General features: G+C 37.5%; 1 protein-coding gene across 2 annotated transcripts in view; it reads right to left on the bottom strand.

Annotated features, from left to right (window-relative positions):
* Positions 1 to 23,696, bottom strand: part of LOC114015106 (uncharacterized) — a 97,120-nt gene that overhangs the window by 23,805 nt on the left and 49,619 nt on the right. The window lies entirely within an intron of this gene.

Genomic DNA, 23,696 nt, shown 5'->3' with positions numbered 1-23,696 from the left:
AAGGATGCCAAAGACCACGAACACTTTCTTCTTCTACCTTGATCCTCAAAGGATCCCAATGTCCCAGGCTCAGTGAGACAGGGAGAGGCAGTATCCAGCCAGTTTGCCAGCCTAGAGAGAACAGCCGTGGAAAAGTCACACCTCGGAACACAGCTGAGCCCTGCAGCCTGACAAGCCTACTTAAAGAGGGCTTTGTTGACAAGACGAGAGTAGAATGTGAATCACTGCACATCTGTCAGAACAGAAAGGAGCACAGGATTACTATCGATACCCCTTCTTCCTTCACTGTGACCACCAAGCTCAGTGACACTGCCATAAACGTGCCATCAGAGGCCACACCTAAACACATCTCAACATCTCCTGAATTGCTGTCTCTGTCAATATTATGATTACAATTGGATCTAAAGTAGGGCCCGCCTGCCTGAAAGCCGACATTTTCCAAATTACATCATTTGGTTTAATTAAAATCCTGCTTCTTCCCACAAGCTTTTCTCATTTGTGTTACACATGAACACTAGGTGCTCAAACTCTTGAGAAACAAACTTAACAAGATGGTCAGCATGTCAACAGGACTTTTTTTTATAACTCATATGACCTCACCCATCAATCCTTATAAGCAACACAAAAATAATAGCTCTGAGGTTAATTCCTCTTCCTTTTACATTTCTCTGTAGGTAAGTCCAGAAACCATTTAAACAGACATAAGTGATTAAAAAGAATTAATAAAACTTAAAGAAGACTTAATCAAGAATAACCAAGACTAGACAAATCCTGATTTTGACAAGCTTCTCATCAAGAGAATTAACATTCATTTACAATCCACTGATGGACAGTTTAACTAAAGGCACAGTATACCCTGAAGAACCTTTTTATTGCTGACCGTAATACTTGGATTAAAATTAGCACAGCATGATTTTTAAATCCCAAATTGAGTCTGCAGGGAAGGCAGTTAAAAAAAGGGGTTGGTTTTTTTTTTTTACTTGCAAACTGAGCAAACTTGATCTGGAAGTCATTAACAGATAATAAACATAACCTTCCCCCACTCACTCCCAAGATGCCATCTCTACAGTCACTTTTCAGAATACAGTTGTGTTTTTACAACATGTCATCCTACAGAGAAGAGCTGCGCAGGCTTTCGTTTTATCTGATTTCTCCCTTAGCGCTGAAGAATTAGTGCCTTCTCTTCAACAGGCCTCGGTTCTAACAAGGAGAAAGAAGCGGAGTGAACAGAGAAGGAAAAAGTTGGTTTGCATAGTGAAATATGTTACTAAATGCTCTTTAGGATGACAAAAGCCTTTCTGAACAGAAAGTAAAAAATTACAGCTGGTCAATTTTAAAGCATGCTGCCTTAAACAGATACTTAATACACCTAGCCAGTTATCTCGTAGACAACAGTAAGTAAAGAGACTAGCCACTACTCACAAGGCCGTTTCTTAAAGAAAACTTCAAAAGTAGCTTTGGATATTTTAAACTATTCTTGTCACATGAAGTATCTGCATCCTCTTGGTGTTCAAAAGCAACTGGTTCGTTTTGCATAACAGCCTTGTAAACTAAATTGTAATCTCTTTTGCTGCATCATTACTGGCCATAGTCTACTATCATCAGGCTGGGTGTGGAGGTGCACCATGTTTTACTTCTTGCTTTCCAAGTATAAATAATTTGAAAACAGTAGCATTGATGGGCTAAGTAAACGTATTAAATAAATACAACTAAAATTAAAAAATAGATCATTAAAAATAATGATTCTGTTAACTGCTGCAATAAATCTAATTTAGTATCTCAAATTTGCTAAGCTCTTTACAGTCAACATGGAAAAAACTAGACCAACCTTTCTCGTTAAAATGGGAAACGCTGCCTCTGATCACCTGAGCGGAGAACAACATTGCTGTATGAAGTGCTGCAGCTTCTAACTTTTGAAGCTTTCTTTTGCAGATATACAAGAATCATGACAATACTTTTCAAAATTTTCCAATTTCAAAGAAAGAAACGGGAGATCATTATAGGAGTAGTGCTATCGCCATCCTGGTCCAGAGACATTAGGTAAAGTTTCTGAGGAGGAGAACCTGTTGTATCACATTTTGATCCACGAGCTTTTATTTTGTCATCAAAGAGAGATGAACAGTTTATCCTCTTTCCTCACTGTGTAAATGACTCAAAATTAGACACGGTGCAAATATCATGTCACCTGCTTCTCCAGTTTGAAATTATCTACATTACTGGTTGTCTGAGCATCAGAGAAAAATGAATTTGTTAAAAGAAGAAAGGATTGGTGACCCAAGAGAGATTAAAGGGAAAGACATTCAGTACGGAAAGGGATTAAGTGCAGGGTAAATAAACCACAAAGCAAGATGTCAGACAGAGGCTGAACGTTCAAAATTTTATGTTCAAGAAGAGGTCAACGTAGAAGGATATTTCAAAATGTGACCAACCCATCATTCTGACACCAGTGCAAAAGAACAACTTCAACAACCATCAGATATCCCTTAATTTCTCCGAATCTTCTCAAAATCTTGAAGGGAAAAAATGAGAAAAAGATGGCTTTCTAAGCAAACCTGTGGAGCTAAGGTGTGCAGGCTCTGCCTACAAATGGAATTAGATAATTTAAAAATCAAGAAGATTTCCTATCAGTTCCTTATTTGAACACAGAATCTATAGATTAGGTTTTCTGCTCATCACTGGATGAAAAAAAACTTCAAAAGTTAAAATGAACATATCGAGAGCTTGTATGACTAAAAATCACTAGAGCTCTAAATGCTGCATCTGCTTTACTATACTTGAAAATCTGACTTCTCTCAGTAGAAAAAAAATAAGACATATCTGGATTGTTTCCTGTTATAACAGAAAAATACAAGAATAGCTGTACTCGGTCAGACCAAAGGTACATAGAACGCAGTATCCCACTTCCAGCTCTGACCAACATCAGATGCCTAAGGAAGACTAAGAACATGGCAAGCACATAGTGATATTTCCACAGAAATCTCTCTTGGCCACAAGCATTTTGTGGCTCAGGAACCAGAGGTAGTCACTCTAATAGCTCTGTACGAGTTTCTTCCGAGTAGTTCAGTAATCTTTGAAACTTTTTAAAATTTAGCATCCACAGTATCCTTTCATACCTAACAGTATTGTATGAAGAACAGAATATTTCTATTTTCTTTTAATCTGATAAAATGCTAGTCTCATTTGCTTTAAAATTAGGAAATAATCAGAGAACTTCTCATAACATATAAAACCTTGCAACAGACAGCTGGAGACTTCTGTATATTAAGACATTTTGCAAACAGAAAGCTGTTCTCCCAAAATGTCCTCTGGCAGAAGGAACTAAGGTTCCTTTTCCCGATTCTGCTCATTTAATCTTCCCAAACTACTGGATAAGAATGTCTATTTTCTGGATTCAATATTTTCAAGTTCTTACACTATAACCAAAACTTTTAATAGCAGTTTTGTCAAATATTTTAATGTTAGACTATATTTTTCCGAGGCATGATTTTACAGCGCTATTTAGCCAGATGAAGATCAGCTGTTCTCCCTAACTTTGTATAAATTACTGTAAAAAAATGAACTTCTCTGCAGACCAAGATACCAAGATGCACAACTGTTAAAGTGCACCTCACTTATCTCGGTCTTTAAATAAAGCAATGACACCTCACTGAACTCAGTCCTTAAGCAAAACAAATAGCTTAGAAGTTCAAGTAAACAGCTTTTCTCATTAGCTAATCACTCTAAGACACGCTTAGTATATAGCAATTTAAAGTCTACTCTTCTCAGCAGCACTAGTGGAAGGAAAAGAGACAGAATGAGCAAAAACCCCTGGATCAGAAGGGCAGCTGTGATCCACAAGAAAATTCAGGATTCACCTAGACCTGTTCCTAAGAAAACTATTCCTTCATTGGGACCGTTAGCTTTACACAGATGTTCTTTCAACAAAACATTGGACATCCACAATTATCTAGGAAAACGAGAGACTAAATTATACAGAAATGCATTATGCTGAAAACAAAGGCCACTTAACAGAACGACAAACTAGTCTGTCGCCCAAAGTGTACAGCCATGGTCAAGTGTTACCTGGCATGCAGGTAAGAACAATCAAATAACGTTAAAATGTTGTGGGGCAAGCCAGCTATGACAATGTATCTTCTTGCTGCTAGCCCTGCTGCCCAGACTTCTGCTTCTACAGAACCAACACTGTTGCTATCAGTAGAAGGATTTATTCCCTTTTTCCTTCAATCACCACTGCCCCCCCCACCCCACCCCCTAATTACTTTGTTTCTTAGAAGCCAAATTTTATTGTACAAGACATAATGAATTCATAAAACCCACCTGGATTTAAGTGATCACCTTGATCCTTGAAAAAATAATTCTGCCTCTCAAGCGAGTGTGGGTAACCTGTCACGCTAGGTTATTTTAGATAGGCCACATCACAGCGGCACTGCAACTGCACTGCTCCCAAGTGGAGAGTGGTTTCAGGAACAAGGTTCCTGGAAGTCTTCAGAGACCATTGCAAATTATATGCTGCATATAAGCAAATTATATCACATGAACAATATATACTCCTTACCTCATGAACGAGTATCTAAGTAGCCACATACTAGTGCCTGTCAATGCTTTCATCACACCAGAAATATCAGCAATATCTAGAAGTGCATATAATGTCCATAGTTAGCATCTACTACTTTGAATCATCTGCTTCTGGAGAACGAGCAATTGGAAGTGCATGTGCTTTCAGTAGTATTACTGTAATCTCACCTTTAGTGTAATCTCCTGTACACAATTAGGAAACAGTATGGAAACCTACCAAATGGCTATATTATGTCCTAACAAAATACAGCAGTAACAGTAAGAACTTAAAACAAACGTGATGGGATTAGCTCAGATACTGTCTTTCTCAATATCTTGCCGACATCCTATCTCACCAGTATCTTAATATGCGGTGGGAAAGAATGAAATGTTGTGTTGCTGGCTGAATGACCTGAAAGCATCTTGAGTAATATTCAGAATAGATCAGTTAAAGAGAAGACAAACAGGCCACCCAGAAAGTCAAACACCATGTCTTTCCTCCAGAATATTCTTCCTCTTCTGCAGCGTAAGGTAATAATTGGATCGGAGCTTGGCTTTAACATCTGCTGCTGGTTGAGATCTCTGACTGGCTTTTCCAGCTTCAATCTGAGATACATTTTGAATGTTATTAATTCTGATGACCTAGTGTCAAAGTCTGATAGAGAGAGTGATCTGGTTGCATTATCTTCCAGTATTTAATATCAGTTCTGGGTATAAACAGCTGGAAACAATATCACATTTGCTACAATAAATTTTCAGAGGAATTTGTTGAAAATCTCTCATATCTACAAAGAACTGATTTAGAACATAGACTTACAAATTGAAGGTGTGCAGAGGAAAAGCCACATGAGCAAACTGCTCAAGATGAGCACCTAATCAGGTTATACAGAACATATTCAGAAGTGACGTGACACATCATATGGAAGTCTAGGTACAATTTTATCCCAAACCCTGAATCCAAATTTTTTCAATTAAAATGAAGTAGATCCAGATTATCTCATATTTACTTTTTAGTAATCATTAAGGTGTGGATGGGTTCTGCATTACCTCTCCAATGCAGCCAGATGCTTAGCATGCAGAAATTTAGAATGAACTCCGAGCCTGCTTTGGTAGCGTGCACAAATTGTACTATATAAGCTTTTAATTTGCTGGGGTTTTTCCAGCTTAAATGAAAGCGTTTATCCCTTAAAAATGTTTTTTATTATTTTGATTTAAAAATCAGAGTATCTACGCTGTCATTGTAGTAGCATGCCATGAAACACCCACAGATCAAAGTAAGAAATGAAGGATTATTAACAGCTGAAAGTGAGGCTTTATTTATAATTACCTTGTAAAAAAAGTATGACCCAATTGTGACGGGTCCCATCCCCCCTGCCCCTTTTATGAGATGAGGCAAATGGCAGTTGCACGCATATCTAGGTAATTCCACTAGTAGTGTGAGCACTGACAGAGAGATTACATGGTGGATGAATGTTTCCAGAACCTTTCTCAGCAGTATTTCCATGCTGAAAGAAAAAAACCCTCTATTTTCAGCTGGGGAGATACTAGCAAAATATTTCAACAATCTAGAGCAGCAGATTTTAGGGCATAGAAGTGGACTCCGTCCACCATGAAAATAAATTTGCTGTCTTTTTTTTATTGGTCACCAAACAATCCATATAAAGTGCTTTGCATATTTTTGCATGACAGAATAGTAACAGGAGTAGAAATATGTATATTCTTTCTGTCTGATTAAATACTGCATGTAACCCCATGACTAACAACAGAAGCAGTACTGGCAAGAAAAAGCTGATGTATTTTTAATATGGTGGGAAACTTTTTATACATGAGTCTCCAAAAAATGGTTAGTGATACCTTGGTCATTCAAATTCGCATGCATGCAAAAAACCCCACCCCAAAACACAGGTACAGAAATTCTGTCCCCCATTACTGCCATTCAGATTTCAAGACACTTTTGATAGAAAAGAGCAACTTCCAAGAGGCTTTAGGAATTCAGCTTACTTCCATTTTTTCAATAAATGATGAAACAATCTAAGGCCTTTCTATTCTCTGAGGCTATTTGAGGATTAGAAAGATGAAGGAGCTAAGATTCTGGTTCTAATTATTACGGTATTTTTGAATGAACAACTATCAGGTGATGAGGACCTGGTAACACTTTTAATACATTCCCTGATTTTTGAAGATGGAAGCAGAAAAGTACCAGTGCTGTAGGCAGAACTCAGATCTTTCTGAGGTGTATCTTTCTTAGTCAGTGTAAATACCTAAAACTACCTAGAACTGTTTCTTTCCTCAAAGTGTTTATGTAACGTCCGGAAAATTTGGTCTTCTAGATCATTTTCTCTTTCACAGTAATGGAAAGCCCACTTTTCATTTTTTTTTGTTCCTGTCTGCTTGAATACCAGAACATGGCTGGTAAACCTTAATCCTTCGTTAATTAATTATTGCCACTTATACAGCAAACAGTGCTTTTAGATCACCATCAGAGGAAGAGTTTATTAAAAATATGCGTTCTTAGGATACATTCGACTTGAACACTACAAATTTATTCATATTATTTTGAGGGTCTGGCACTTAAGTTTATATGTAATTAATTTTTGAATACAGAAATCAACATTGAGCAAAGATAACGTGTACTTTTATATCTATTTCGGTCTCATGCTTGAAAATAGCATTAGGTGTTAAATAAAATATTGATTGTACCTGTCTTCAGTGTCACAGTAAAGGAAAAGCATTATGATAAAGCTAATCAGCAAAGATTTACATTCCTGCAAATGATAGTATCTCTGGCTGTAACAATTAGCAGCTTCATTAATGCAGTTATTGCTGCTTCTAAATTGAAAGTTAGAACTGCAATTCTTCCAAAGATGGACAATAAACGACAGATCACCTTCTTTTTGCCCCATGTAAAACTGCATCTTGCTTTTTATCACCTAAACCACAGAAAGCCAGTTTTGGTTAATAAAAATGAATGTCTAAAATGAGGGTTATGAATAAGAAATCATTTGAGCTTTGCTCCTTATCTCTAGTACTGCTCACTAAACTATACCAATTTATAACAGAACATCTGAATTCCCAAAATTTTTTGGTCTAAAACTGCAGTAACAGCAGCAAAGAAGAATAATTGACTTTTTATTATTTTGTTAAATTTAATCAGGACTGGGAAAGTGCCATGCTCTCAGAGTCCTTGAATACACTGGTTACTGCTGCCCAGAGGGCACTAGAAATGCATCTCCATTTAAAAAGCAGACGAGTTGCCACACACACAAATGTCTTCTCAAAATAGCAAAAAGCTTCAACAGGTGCAGTCGGGCAGGGAATTGCACGCACACACAGGCATGTGGCAGAGGATCTAGCAGGAGTCCAGCTCTATGACATCAGGCACCCTCCTACAATTTGAAACTTTATCTCCAAATATTTAATTTACACATTTATCTGTTTGCAATTAAAAACAAAACAAAAAAAAAGACTAGGTCAAACTCCAAACTGACTCATCTCTTCAAGAAGGTGCCAGAATGATTTATCCTGGCAAGCAATACAACTTACTGAATTCATACCAGCCCTAAATCATTTGTCATTCCTGTGAACAGATTAAAACAACTAGAAAAAATTAAACAGAAAAGCTGCATAACAGTCTTTAAACTGCGAGAGAAGACAAAAGCAACATTTTAAACTTAGGTTACGAAAGATTTCCCGTATTATGAAATACGGGATAAATTATACAATGAATTCAGAATTAACTTTAATTTCCTTAGACTAAGCATGAAAACAATACATTGATTTTAGAAACTCATTCTGTGATAGTGTTTAATTTTAAAACAAATCTGGCCTACTCCAAGAGTAGTTAATCGAGAGGGATTGATTTCTGACAGCTGTTACTCTTTGAAAAGCTAATATCTAGGAATTTTGTATTGGCTTGAAAAGGCATCTGTTTCTAGAATGTGTAAAGCTTTCATAAAGCAGAGATAATTTATCTGCTTTCATTTTGTACAATAAAGCTGCTCTTAATATTCTTATCTTATAATATTGGATGTTAAATAGAGTGACTTTATCGTACCATCAGTTTTTAAGCACAATCATTGAAGTCAGGTGGGTTTTCTGTTCCAGAACTGAGGAATTATATGGTCCGGTATCATCTTACCTTTTAGTGAGAAAGTGAGAGAAAACTAATGGTGTCTAACTGTATAAAATGAAACTCTAAAGGCTGCATTATGCCACTGATTCATAAGTAGTTTGCCCACTGAAAAAAAAATTAGGAATTTTATTTTATAAACTACACTTAAATCTCATTCTATTGTAGATTTATTAAAACTTATTACCTTGCTTGACTAACTACCTGAAGAAAGTGAGTTCATGCCAAACATTTCTTTCAGCCTCTCTCGTACCCACCCTGCAACTTTACTCATTTATTCAGTAAAATTCCACATTGGCACTATGCACACAGAAAGGACAATTTTAGCAAAACAGCTGTTTCTTGAGCCAAAGGAAAATTTGAACTGTTTTGCATAAACAGTACAGTAGCATCTTCCAAAACAGGTAGAGCTAATGATTTTTAGTGGGAAAGGGAGGGGAAGTGTTCTGATAAAATCTGGCAAAAAGAGCATCTGTTCTGATACTGAGGTCAAGGGGAGAGGTGTGAAGAAATACATGCTTGAGCCGCAGCTGGCTGAGCAATATATTGGGGGGTGGGCTGGGCAGAAAGGTAGTTCTCAAAAGTCACGGAAGTTCCATGACCTACCATTTACTGAGCCTTTATCCATTCTGGGAATCTGTTTTATTTGACAACACACATACTATTCCTAAATACATGTACATAGAAAACTGAACATATATGATCTTTCATACTAGTACAAAAAAGGGAAAATTATGATGACGAGGGGAAAATAAGAAAGTGAAACACACATTCCAAGGTACAGCTTAAGTGGTTGCTCTCATTCTGAAAACTCCTGCAGTAAGGAAACTCCTGAACTTAACTCCAAGATCTATGGCTACCTCATTTCATACCCTCGGAAAACGTACATCTCTCCTTTATACCTCAGTTTCCCCAGCTATGAGCCCACATTACAAGGACTTTCTCTGTTATTTCTTCAGAATGACTGCGCCTTGCATATATGACTCTTGGTATGGAGTTCATAAACGTTTTTCTGAAGAAAAGCGGCAAGTTTCAGAAATCATACATTTACATATTGGGAAGCTTTTTTTCTTTTTTGTTATTTACACAGTTATCCCCAAGTATCCTGAAAGCATTTATACAACTCAGCTAGAAGCTAAATTTTGATACGTATGAGAAAAATACCAGAGGAAGGTACTTGAAGACCGTAAGGATACAGAAATTAAACAAACATCTGGAAAGACAAATTTGGTTTGTATTCAGGATATAATTTCAACACCAGAAACATTAGCCAAGTACACACCATCTATGACCTGAAAAGCATCCCAGGCTGGAAATTGTTTCAGCACCCACAGCTTGAAACTGGCTACTAGGGAAATCTAAAAGTACCAGACAGACACCACTTCCTCGGTAGAAACAAAAGTATTTTTTGACTCATGAGAGTCCTTTCAAAATGGAACATTCTAAAGATCAGACTGGTTTATAAAAACTACAGCTGAAATTCTGAAATTATATAGTGTCAAAATAGGAGTAGAAGTGAAACAAATAATAAAATCCAGTTCACCAAAGTAACATTTAAGAGAATCTTCCATCTTTCCATTCTTTTCAATTCTATAATTTTCCCCTAAGCAAAGTTATTTCTTTAGTTTTTTATAACATTTGGCAGAGAAATATAATAGCTCCACAACATGATGAAGGTTCCAAAGTACTTTTGCATGTAGCAGGTAGTAATATTTCCATTTATCTACCACTGAAATGCATCCACGTCTACCAGGAATAAAGCATCAGTTCAAATGAGAGCAGTGAATAGCACTTGACAATCTTACAGAGGTTCTCTCTTGTAAATAGGTTGTTGAAAATACAAATGTCACCAGTTTAACTAACTCCATGTTTCAAGATGATGGAACAAAGCTATTCAAGACATTTCTTCTGCTGACATAGGGCTGCAATACTATATATACCCTGCACTTGTTCCTGGCTTATTTAAAAATGCAAACCAAAAGCTTTAGTGATGAGAGATATTGTGGATCCCCTGCTTTAATGTGTAGTCATTGGATATCCCTGACCTGATATTCTGACCCCAAGCACAGATTATTTACAGAAGTTCAGACACAGCATTTCAAAAGCTTAGCTCCTCTAAAATTCACATTGCTTTGCTCTGATGTTTTATATAATTTACTTCTTTAGAGCTGCAACAAAAATAGCTTATTTTCCTCCAAAGAATGAAATCAACGAAGTGCCAAGATATTAATCCATTTATCAGTTGTCTCAAGATAGGAAAGCAAACTAAAGAAAGAGCAGTACTTATAGAACTAGAGAACCCCACTGCCGACTTTAATTTCTGTACCTCCTTCATGCTCTGCTACCAAGATCACAGACCTTGAGGAGAACTCTGCTAACAGCAACTGCAGTTACAGTCCTCAAAGACATAACCAATCCTGTCTAAAAAGTGGTTTTTTAATTTTAATTTTTCATTTTATTTCAGGCTTTAACTTTTCCTAAAACCAGGTTAGAGCAGAAAAAAGTAGAGGTCATGAACTCAAACTTTCACTTGGAAGTTTAGTCTCTAAAATAATTAATGTATAACACTGTCATCCTGCCAAGAATGTCACTCCCAATTTGATCAAACTGGTATTAAATTTGACCTTCCAATTTAGAATATGCTACATCCTGCTTCAGTGAGAAACTTTGCTGAACCAGAGTCAAGGGAGAAGCAGGTATATATTAAAGTGACAGTTCCAGAAGTAATTTGAAGGGTGAATGAAAGGTTTAGATTGAGTACTCTGTTATCAGAGCTTTCTCAATAACTAAGAGTGTGTTCTTCCCACCTCTCACAGTTATTTCTAAAGGAGAGCTTCTTCAGGTTGTTCCGCAATGTTCTGGAAGTCTAATCTGGAGTTGGTACCAGAATGGATAGACTTTAAAGTAAGTGGCAAAGCAAATACGAATGTAATCGAGATAGGTCCACACTTCAACCAGGCCTCGCCTTGTCACGTAAGGTATCGGAGCCTGCTGTTTCACTGGGCTGTTGCAAACTCATGTGAAAACTGCAGAGATCTCATGTTTCAGTTTTATGTAATTGCTAAGGTACGTATGGATGCATTAGTCAGAGAAATGATAGCAGCCTCTCCTCTTTGTTGCTGGCTCAAACAGAGATAAGAAATACAGAAAACAAGTCCTACCGCTTGAAGGTTGTTTGGCAACCTATTTGAAATGGCAGGGCTCGGTTTAGCTGCTAGCACACAGTTTTGTAATAAAATAACCACTGTTGCTTTCTGGCAGGCTTATCATATATGCCAAATAGTGAATCAAGTAACAAAGTAAAGAAAAACAAGGCAAAGACCTCCAACCCTACCACCTCTAGAGACAGAACTGCATTAAATAAGAGGCAGAACAAGTCTACATGTAAACTAGCACTGGGGCTGCTTTACTCAATCTTTGTCAACTGATTACTCTAGTTGCCACAACAGTCAGTTATTGCACTTTGCATAAGTACTAAAATGCTCAAACACTTCAGAAAAAAAACCAGGAATTCCTGACAGTTCGAAGGGTTCGCCTATGCGGATGTCAGATATATTCCTCTGTTATTAGGACCCAGGGTGAGTTTAATCTACAAAGAGATCAGTTGGCCTACATCATTAACACACTTCTACAAACAGTGGATAAAACAGTTTTAAATTACCAGAAGTTGCATCATTATGGATTATTATTTTAGCATTGTTAGCCTTCTATAATATGATGTTGCTCCCACTGGAATACTGATTAAAATAGGAACCAGATGTGCTTTTCATGACCAGATTGAAAAAGATAAACAACCAGAAAATCAATTCAAATAAAAAGGGTGCCCTGGGGGTATTTCTCAAAACTGAAGAGGGAGAGCATACGTATCTTTCAGAAGGGTGGGGTAGGAACTGAAGAACACTCAAAACCAGAACTCTCCTTTTTCACAAAAAAATCCCTAAGAAACATGAAACAACCTAGTTCTTCAGATACCTATTTTGATAATGCTCCAATGCACCATTATCTTACAATTGGGTGCACCAGCCAATGCTAACACAAAGAAAATTCAGTATTTTCAGTTTTGCTCAGTAATCCACAAGAAATAAACTGGGGGGGGGGGGGGGGGCACGCAGGGAGAAAGAAAAAAAGGACTGATTTACATTTAGACCTCAGCATTTTACAGGAATACCACTTTGGTTTACTGGCCTGGAAGCATGATAAGAAGTTTAAAAAAAAAAAAAAAAAATTCGCTATCTTCAACTCCAGAAAGCCACTAAATGGAAGACTTATTTTCACACCAATCCTGACGTGAGCTCTTTTTGTGCTAAATGCAGGCCAGTGTAACTTAACGGTACTTTTTCACAGAGCAGACTAGCTCCTTCTTTATGTGCATTAGAAAAGAGCAACATTTCCATTCACAAAGCAAAAGGGATCACAGATCACAAAGGAAATTGCAGGACCAATCCTCCATGCCACAGCTTCTGCTACAATCAGTGTGGCCCTACCTAAGCTGTATTTTTTTTCCCCTGCACATTTACATCCAGGCCAGGAACCAGAGACCACTGATGAGGGTGGCAGTCTCCTTCGACAAGCACAGAGAAGAATGGATTTCTTCACTTCGGTAGGAAAAATAAAGATTATAACACTAACTAAAAAAAAGAAGGATGTCTTTCTCACTTATCTACCAACCTCCCAGGTTGGCCCTGCTCAGCACCAACTGTAATGACTGCTGTCCCAGTCACACCAGATCATTTTGCTTCAGCTGAGAGTAACTTCCAGCAGGAAAAGCATAGGTCACACAATCAGGCCTGCAAAACTTGGCTTGAAATAGCACACCATACATAGAGACAGAAGAAATATCTTATTTCTACTATTCATGAACACTTTTGGGTATCAGTATCTTATTCTTTGTGTGAACAAAGCTTTGTCACCACATGGTATAGTAATCACTCCATCCCTTCACTGCAGATTACCAAAGCCAAAATATATTGCATATTCATTATATTCACCAAAAACTTAGAAATGAAAGATTCCATGCAGTACAGCCTAACACACATTTGATTTGCCATGTAACGTTATTTCTTTTAGATACAGTTTGAAAAAGCATCAGACAGAAGAAGAGAGCACCTTCTTAAAATTACACCAGGATACTAGACCTTGTCTCTGGGGGTCCCCTATTTCTGTTCCTCCCCAGGTCACACATCTCTCTCCCTCTTTCTGGGAGTGCCACAGATTTTTTCCATTATTTCTTCTCTTCCACTGCTTTTAAAGCTCCTAATTTCCCTCTTCACATAGCTGGTTCTCCATTCTCTTCCACATGCCAGCACCTGCTTGTACATTAACAGGCCCCTTGGGATACTTGAGGACACCCATTACTAGTTTCATGCAAAAAGTTTACCAAGTCTGCATACTCCGACAATAACCCACATCAGAGGCAGTCTTTGTGGATGTTGAAAGACTGGTGGTGGATCAAAGTTCTATTCTTTGAGACATCCTCTCCTATGTTTTGAGATACTGGTGCCTGTAATATTCTTCTAATCATCTCTGTAATAGTTAAGTAAAATTCTTTACATTGAAGAAAAAGGCAGAAGTACCTTGACTTGGCATTGCAAACACCCCTCTCTGGAGGCCTAAGAAACAATATTTCCACAGAGCAAAATATGTGTAATGGAATAAATGATATCTTTAGGGTTTCTGTAAAAGTTTTGTGATCTTACGCTTTCTCCTCCTCACACTACAAACTGTGCCTATCAGTTATAGCTATCAACTCCAATATCAGAAGAAAACCAAGACTGCGAAGTCAAGCACTCTGAACTTGTGAAACACCAGAATTAACATTGCTCATGTAACCCTACCTCAACTTTTGTGTGTACAGAAGTGATCTCTCTTTACATTTTTTTTCCTTTTTTTTTTTTTTTTTTCTGACAGCTGTACAACCAGAGACTCCTGTAACAGGGATCTTATCGCTGATTAAGTAATGGCTATCAAAATCATGTTGATATTGGGGATTACTGATAAAACCTCAAAATCCTCATAGAAGAGTCTAAGAACTGGAACAAGCCCCTAGATTTTAGGATACATTGAAAGAGCTGTCTTTTCTTTCACAGGCTTCTCAATCAGAAGATATAAAAAGTTTTAGTCACCAACAGGAAAAATCAGGAAGGGCACAGCCCATTTACTTGACCAGAAAAAATAATCTGTAACTCAAGATTAAAGAATACATGTTAAATCTGATAAACTATTCATCAGAGACTTTTTAGAGACCAAGAATTCATACCAGATACTGCCAACGCATTGTTCACATCTAACAATGCTATGAAACAAACAAGTAAACAACAGCATGATCTTCAGGGAGGAATTTTATTGAAATGTGGTTAACTAGCAAAAAACTGCTTGTCAAAATTCTTTAAAAAAGCTTTTCAGTAACTTTTCTTAAGTATTTATATCATCTTATTCTGTGGTTTACAGTCAACTAGATAAAAACAAAACAAAAACAAAAAAACCCACAAAAAAACCCCAAACCTTGTTCGGTTGACTGCCGTGTTCTGTACCTTAGCACGGTAACTTCAGCACTGAAGCTGATCCACCTACTCACTGTGCAAAAAGTTGTTACTAAAACTTTTGTTTCTGGGGGAAAAAAGGAGTTTGAGGTAGGGTTTTTGCTTGTTTTTTTGGGGGGGGGGGGGTTTATTGTTTTATTTTTCATTTAGAAAGTATCAGGAAAAATCAACCTGGTGTACTTATGGAATAGACATGAAAATCTTCTAGATATGAATAGATATGATAACCTTCTTCCCTGTGAGGGTGGCGAGGCGCTGGCCCAGGCTGCCCAGAGCAGCTGTGGATGCCCCATCCCTGGCAGTGCCCAAGGCCAGGCTGGACGGGGCTGGGAGCAACCTGGGCTGGTGGGAGGGGTCCCTGCCCCTGGCAGGGGGTTGGAACTAGATGGTATTTAAGGTCCCTTCTCAACCCAAACCATTCTCTGAAAAGCAATTTTCAGGGTATTAGTTATTCATGAATTGTTTGATGGACTTACTATATGACTTACTGTGGCCAATAGTCTCCAAAATCACATTCTTTCTACTGCCTAAGTAAATAACTAGCATTCTTAGAATCAGCTATTCCTCAAAATTCTTTTCACACACATACCACAGTTTTCCACCCATGATGTACAAGGCAAGGTAATTTGTACTGTTTACGTCCTTGAAGCAAAAGGGTTGTATTCATATATTCTGCTAACAAAGTTAGCTCAAAAAAAGTTTTCTACTACAGAAAAGGTCTCTTGCAGTAACATGCTGTCAAGTATGGCAGAGCCAACAGAGATGCAAGAGATACAAACTAGACAGATACTGCAGATGCACTCAACCCAATTTCATAAAAAGCTGATAACAAGAAATTACTGCTACCCTAGACAAATCCCTATCAGGGAATCAAGTTTCCTCTCCTCTGTTATAGGATTAAAAAAAAATACACAGATCCCATCGTCCTAGCTTTTCTCCCCCCCTCTTTCTCTCCATCACATCCCAAATGTTCTGCATTCCAGCCTCACATAACAGTAATATTTAGGTTTGGGTGGAGAATACTTTAGTTGCAATGGGCAGCCTTTGTCAAAAGTAAGTGGAAAAAACTAGCAAATGGAATTAAAAGTAAGTGGAAAAAACTAGCAAATGGAATTAATGTTAAAAGGGTAGAAATTATTTTCATGGTAATTATGATAAGCAAGGTAAGACAGGAGTAAAGAGGCAGATCAGAATAACACCAATTCTGATTAAGATCTGTTTCAAAGCCTGACCTTCATCAGTTGCTGACAAAATTCAAACCTTGCTGATGCCACAAGCCAGGCAAACAACCATCTAACACAGCAACAGCTGCAGTGGGAGACATTTAAACTCTTGGAAGTACAGCTGTTCACTGGTAGAAAGGATCATTCCTTCAATCTACAGAACTACATGTACAAAGGAGCAGGATGGTGCTATTCACTTGCAATACAAGCTATCTGGTAATCCTCAGTCTAGGCATATTTAAATTACAGTCAGTTTGAAATCAATAGCGTCCAGTCTTGCCTAACTCTCTTGCAGGAGTTCTTAAAGAAATTGCAGTTTTGACAGTCTGAGTTTTTCCTGCTACTTCGAGTGCAAAGATATTTTGACAGTTTCTTTTCTTCTTTTTATAATTAGAAAAACTGTCTCACCGGTCCATGCCTGCCCACACTAGATGCCTCAGGAATGATGCTGACATGCTTGTTCTCACCCTCCAGTTGATACGGTGAATTGCACTCAGATCCCTAGCACTTTGCATCCCCCCTTCACACCCTTACTAGATTATCAAATGACTATTCTGGCCTGAATTTACACAGATTTAAAGTAGGATATCATGGACTTCATTATCAGTAAGTGAGGGAATGGAAAAAGTGAGGAAATGTGGTGGAGCTCACTCTGTAAACCGATTACTAACACAGATTCTCTAGTAAAGACAGGCTTTCATTAGATTCTCTCAGTTCAGCAAATGCTTATCTACCATTCAAATGGTAAACAGCTGGAAAGCCTTACATTTTTGTGACTAAGTGGTGTCCCTGTCTCTGACAAATGAGTAATAAATAACGCAATCATTACAGAGAATTGCTCTTGTTCTGAATCTACTGGTGAGTTTTTAACTCTCTGCAAACAGCACAGCTTTGCAGGGGAACAGGATGCTTTTCCCCCACATTATTTTGCTTTTAGAACACATGTAGTAATAGGCCATATAATTAGCCGAAGTTTAGGAAAGGTCTTACTCCAGCTGTTTCCTAAAATCAAGTATTAAATATACAGTAGTAATCCAGTAGCATTTCTGCCATAGACAGTCTCATGTTTTGTTATTTTGCATTTGTACTGACTGTACCAAAGTGCTTTATTGTCTACATTGCATAGGAAAGAGCAAGTCACTGAAAAAAATGTCTAGTTAAGTCTCAAGACTCAGGACACTTGCAAATAACATAGAATCGTAAAGAAGAAATCTACATTAAATATCAGGTGAAATCCTGGACTTGCTGAAGTATATAAAGAGATGCCAAGAGCTTACTTTGGTCACATTGATTTGGTGGTGTCTATGAGTATGTACTATGATACAGACTATTTTTTTTATCATAATTTTTTTCTTCACAAGTTCCCTCCCTGATTTCATGCACAAGATGGATAACTAGCATTTTGTACCTTTTGAATATTTTACTTTACAGCACTAATGATGTTTTAATGTAGAGTGTGTATATGTGTGAGTCTAGGTTTTTAAAATTCCATTACAGGAACACCTTTACACCTACAGCATGCAATAGGGGCAGTACGTATTGGATCTATCACGCCTATTTAATTGGAGAAACTCACAGCTGTAGAGGGTAGCTGTGAGCACACAGAGGCACCTAATATTTTGGGCCACATCAAAAGATTTGCAATGTAGGCCCATGGGCAGCTGAAGAAATTGCTTCTCTAAAGCTCCATTTCACTTGAGGATTTTGGAAATGCTCACGATTTATTTTCCTTGTCTACTGACTCAGAACCTCCACACTTCGGTCCCTGTCCCTTCCTTGCATTTCCCCAGTTCCTGTCTGAACTTAGCCTCTTCAGTGCTGGCCTCTCTTTTCCTCTGCACATTCCTGGGAGTGCCCAACCCAAATCTCGTAATTACTACCCAAAGCATTTCCCCCAGATTCTGACCAGTCGTTCTCTCTTCTTGCACAGCCAGCTCACTCTCAGATGAGTTACAGACTGCCTTAACACATAGGCATGTAAGGTTACCTACTGCTAAGTGATACCGCAAGTCCTTTCATTACGTACAGGTATAGATCTCTGTAAGATGTTAAGTCATGTGCCACTATACTTGCTGTACATGCTTTCTGATCCTTTTAACAGTCTTTTCTTCCTGCCTTTAACTGGTAGCATCTTTACATCACAAAATGCAGTGCTTAGTGCACTGTCATTTAACTAGATGTGTAGTTACTGGAAGTCTCTAACAATTTCAGCTTTATTGTGGTTTAATCAAGGAGTGTAACTTGTGGTGCAAATCAAAGAGGACCATATCATTTGCACAGTGTAGTTCTTTTCCATTAACTACAGATATAAAAAAAATATTTGAATATGAGGATAATTTTCCATTCTCATGAGGTATACAGGTAGTATTAGCAGGTCAATGAAGTCACAGTTTTAAAACTATTAAAAAAAAAAAAAAAAGGCTGAAAACTGTCCTCCAATCTGCCTTTTGGTGGACTCCAATTAGGAGGAACTAAAATTGTTTTCAAAGATTAAGAGTAGCAGATAGACAGTGTAATAATGAGTACATACTATCAAGGCAACAAAGCTTTATTCTTCCTGTAGATATTACTGATAAATTATTTTTATATGGTCCATAAAACGTTTAATGATCAAATATATTATAGTAATAGTTACACTATATATGGACCTATGTGGTGTTAAAAATGGCTAGCCTGTTTGACCACTTAAGAAAAAAACCACAGAAGTAACCTGCATAATCCAGTCTTGATCTATATGCAATATTCATATCTATGTAAAGCTACAATCCGAGTTAAAAGCTAAACATGAATAGCTTGTTTTAGTATTTATTGTTACTAAGGTAAAATTTAAGTATTACATGTGAAGTCATAAGAACAATAGTTTTATGCGAGTTTTTAGGAAGATACTTCTGCAATGTTCCACAACTCTAGGTCTTAAGGTTTATTCTTATCCAACCATCTGTGTACATGAAGAGACATACACTTTTTTTTTAATTTTAAAAAAGAATATATTTAAGATCAGGCAGAAGAAAGAACTACATGGTAAGTACTTTGGTAAAATCTTAATACAAACATATGGATTCACTTCTGAGAAAGAAACCTCTGAACTTCATACCTGGCAAGATAAACTTCAGTATTTTTTCATATCAGTTCTGTATTTTTCATATCTCCACTGAAAATGTACTGTTACAATTCAATTCTGTGACAACATCTTAGGTTATGATAAGCACAATCTGAGTGTCCAGATGTCATCACAAGTAGGACTCCCTGAAGCTGAGGGTTATCACGCTATGAATAACAAGGAGACCTATCATAACCATATACTGTGCCAACTCCATCCAGAAAGGAAGGACACATCAGACTACTATCACATTTTGTTGTTCCATCTCCTTCAAAACTCAGTGTCATGATAGTCCATTGTCCTAGTGAAAAGAGCCTGGATGGCTTTACCTTGTACTACTGACTGAGCTAAGGTAATCCCAGCCTTTGATTTCCCTAAAATGAGCTACATAAAAAATACATTTCCTGTAGCTAATTAACAAACAAAAAAGGAAGATGTTGTATAGTTGTCAACTATTTGATAGTTTGGGTTGGGTTTTTTGTTAATTTGTTTTGGTTTTAGTATCTATTGCATCCCATTCTAATTTTCCTGTAGATTTAAATCAGCTCAATATGATGTGGATGAATACAAGGAAACAAAGAAATGAATAATGTTTAAGGGATCGGTTTTGAAAATTGCTAGAAAAAATTTATTGTCATCTTTTCAACATGATTTTTATAACACATACCAGTTATGAAAACCAAAAAGACATTCTTATAGCCAGACAAAGGATTCATAATTATCCTTTGTAATCTTAAAATTACACTTAAGTTTAAAACCTGAAAAGATAAATCCAAACTGAAATGTCATATTCTCAATCTCTCTTGATTTTACTGCTTTGTTAAACAAGTTTATTTTGTATGCATGTTGCAGTGTTTTTCAGATATCAGTGTTGACGAAACATTTGCACAAACAGCAGGACTTTTCTTGTATCTTTTGCATGTAGCAAAAGTTAACCTTGATCTAATCTGGATTTTTGAGACCAGGGAACTAAGGATAAGGATTTAAGCATAAGAACTTTTAGCACTTCATATCTGCAGAATTTTTTTCCATAGGACTTTCCAATCCCATTTTAACTATTGCTGCAGGGCATTAAAACCCAACATCTTAGTTTTACAGTCTGATACAGAGATTTTTATCTTCTACGGTCTTAAATTCTGAAAGTTCTGGAAGGTGTTCTAAAGCACGTTTTAAATGGATGGGGGAACAAGGAGCACCAGAATGACAGTTTCTTAGTAAGTATGTGTTGCCCTGAGGGTAAAGCTGGAAGTTTTTTTAAAAAATGTTGCATTCATGACCCAATGCCAAACCTAGGCTGTACATATTACAACCAGCCAGCCTGGAGATGAGGAAAGCATGGATCCCTACAGTTATGTTTTAATCTAAAAAGACAAAAAGTAATTTCCTATATGAGGGAAAAGGGAATAGACTTTATTAAGCTGTTTCCATTTGAAATGGAGGCCCATGTACAACCTTCATAATCGGAAGCAAAGTGCTTGCAATTCATTTCCACTTTTTTCTTTATAGCGTGCGCACTGCGGACTGCTGCCAGCTAGGAAGCAGGAACCAATGCACAGGTTAACGTAAAGGGGGCAGGCTTAAATGTTAAAAAGGATGGTTTACAGCACGTGCATTTTGCATGTTTTCATGTTTTGTGTGGGCTTGATACCTTAACACATTCCTTTAAATACAACCTCGCTAAAGAAATGCAAGAATCGCTAGGCATTTTAGGTGGACAATTTCTATATAACCTTAAGGACTTGCTTGTGACTGGATTTCCAAAGCCCTGGGCATGCACATTTGTAAGAAGATAGAGGAAGAAGTGCCAGTCGAGCTAAATTTCCCATAAAACTAAACCAGTTCAGTTTGAGAGAGATACTAGTTATGTTTGGTTTAAACTCAAGTAGGTTGGACCATTCAAGGGATCAGGGATTTATGCAGTGAATCCGGACTTGTACATGCAGATCACGATGGCATCCTTTCACGAAAAAGTATGCAATTGAACTTCTATATCAAGACATAAAACCGTGATCAAATAAAACTGCAGTTAAAGCATTGTGGAAAGAAGTTTTTCTTTAATTAGAAAACGTGAGGATATGAATGTTATCAGCAGTAATTAAAGATTAACTGCATTGTTCAGTGACTAAACTTAGAGCTAGTGCCTTCTTTAAACTGCTTTTCATCTGTTCTAAATAAAAAACTTCATGAAGATCTGAACTAAGTACCACTTACAAACCACACTTACAGCAAGTGATTTATTTTTTCAGAGCCAAGAGAAATACATGCCTCTGCCTGGACCACGAGTAGCTCCAGCTTTCTGGAAACAAAACCTCAGGTATGTATTTTTCCTCCTGTTACCAACTGTCAGAAACCATAAGTTAGTAAGGAAAAAGAAAAATTAAAACCAGTGTGGATCCGAAAGTGAAAGTTGGTATTGCACATAAAAGATGCAGGATATTTACAAAAACATTTTCACTTGCATCCTGCTTTGCCGAGTAAAAGACAGATTACCTTTTATCCTCGATTGCTTTCTTTATAATACGCAACAGATAAGCCTTTTGAATGCCACAAATTTTTTTCATTGCTATCATTCTGAATTCAGACTGTGGAATGGATCAGAGAACATACTGATAAATCCAGCAAATGTACTGGCAGAAACCGCAACTGGGATAAATCACTTCAGTCCCCGCTTCTTGTCAGCGTGGTGGTCATGGGCTGACAAGATACAAGTCAAACTGGAAATAGCTGTAATCACAGTTTACAAGGGTTAACTCGATGACAGCCACTTCTTTGTGTACCTACTTCAGGCATCCAGCCTGTGAAAGCCCTAAGCACCATACTTTTCTTGTGGTAAAGGTGCATATATTAAGCCTTTTCTGAACTAAGAAAATTAGGCTGAGCCACAGAATCTGCAGAACAGCCTAATATGCTGAAATGGAGATAATGACATGAAAAGTTGATTGACTTCGGACTTCGAGTGAAAACTGTTTAAAAAAAAGAAAAAAAATAGAATGCAAAGCAAGTGACAAATGGGATTAATTCCAGTGAGCACCGAGAAGGGAGTGGAGGATGTGAAGGAAGGAAATGCCTCATTCTGTTTTTGCGTATAGGAAAGCCTGAGTAATACAAGGTTGCCTGGTGCCATACACCTTCATGCTCATTTCGGATCACTCCAGCGAAAACCCGCAATTTGCTGAGGCCCCCCCCCACCACAAGGTGGCACATCTGTACGCCCCATGATTTTTAGCTGCCTCTACAGTTCCAGCTTAACTGCCTCCACAGTTTACTTCATTTTTAAGAAGTAACTGTTTCCCATTTCTACAGAGAGGAAGGAGTGGGGGTGGGATAATAGCAAGGAACGATAAACTGCATTATACTATCAAGTGCAGACAGCTAAAGGTAAGTAAACTATTCTTAGTATGTGGATTAATTCCAAACTTTCCTTGTTACCATTATTTACTAAAGGGTCTGAGGTGTACTCACATCAACAACGTGGAAATCAAACAGGAGAAGGCACAACAGAAAACTTAAGCTTCAGTATTTTTTACAAATACATTGACCAGAATCTCAACAGAATTTAAGTGTGAAATGGCACACGGACTTTGGATAGCAGACTGGTGCCGAAGATGGAAATAAGCATACAGAAGGAGAACACTAGGCATATCTACACATTATTTTGATGGTATTTGAAGCCTGCTGGTCACCCGTTGGTTGGTATGCAGTATAAAGGGGGTTTCTTGCATTGCTGCCACTTTTCCTTGTGTTGTGAGTTTCAAGAAGTAATAACAATGTAGGCTAAGGAAGGCTGTGCTCTAGCAGTAATTTTTCCTACATGCTGATAAAGGTTTGAAATTTCCAAAATACATTCTCATTTTCACCTAGTGGCTGATGAAATAAAAATCTCAGCGCAGTTAATTCTTCTTTTCAAGTCCATGATCTAAAAATATACTGCGTGATCTATAATGGCCACAGCGCACCCTTCTCCACAGTACATAATGGACCCACATGTTTCACATATCCATCAGAAAGGCACTGAGCAGACCACGAATCCACCAAACTGCAGAAGAGATTTGAAAGCAAACTGAGATAAGGGTGTGAGTACAAAAGAGAGAAGAATTTTTTAAGGACAGAAAAATACTGACCTAAATCAAAGCACAGAAACACTAGCTAGC

The sequence above is a fragment of the Falco cherrug genome, chromosome 7, assembly GCF_023634085.1.
Source record: "Falco cherrug isolate bFalChe1 chromosome 7, bFalChe1.pri, whole genome shotgun sequence".
Classification (NCBI taxonomy): domain Eukaryota; kingdom Metazoa; phylum Chordata; class Aves; order Falconiformes; family Falconidae; genus Falco; species Falco cherrug.
The sequence above is the reverse complement of the archived record's forward strand: the minus strand, read 5'-3'. Positions and strand labels throughout refer to the sequence as shown.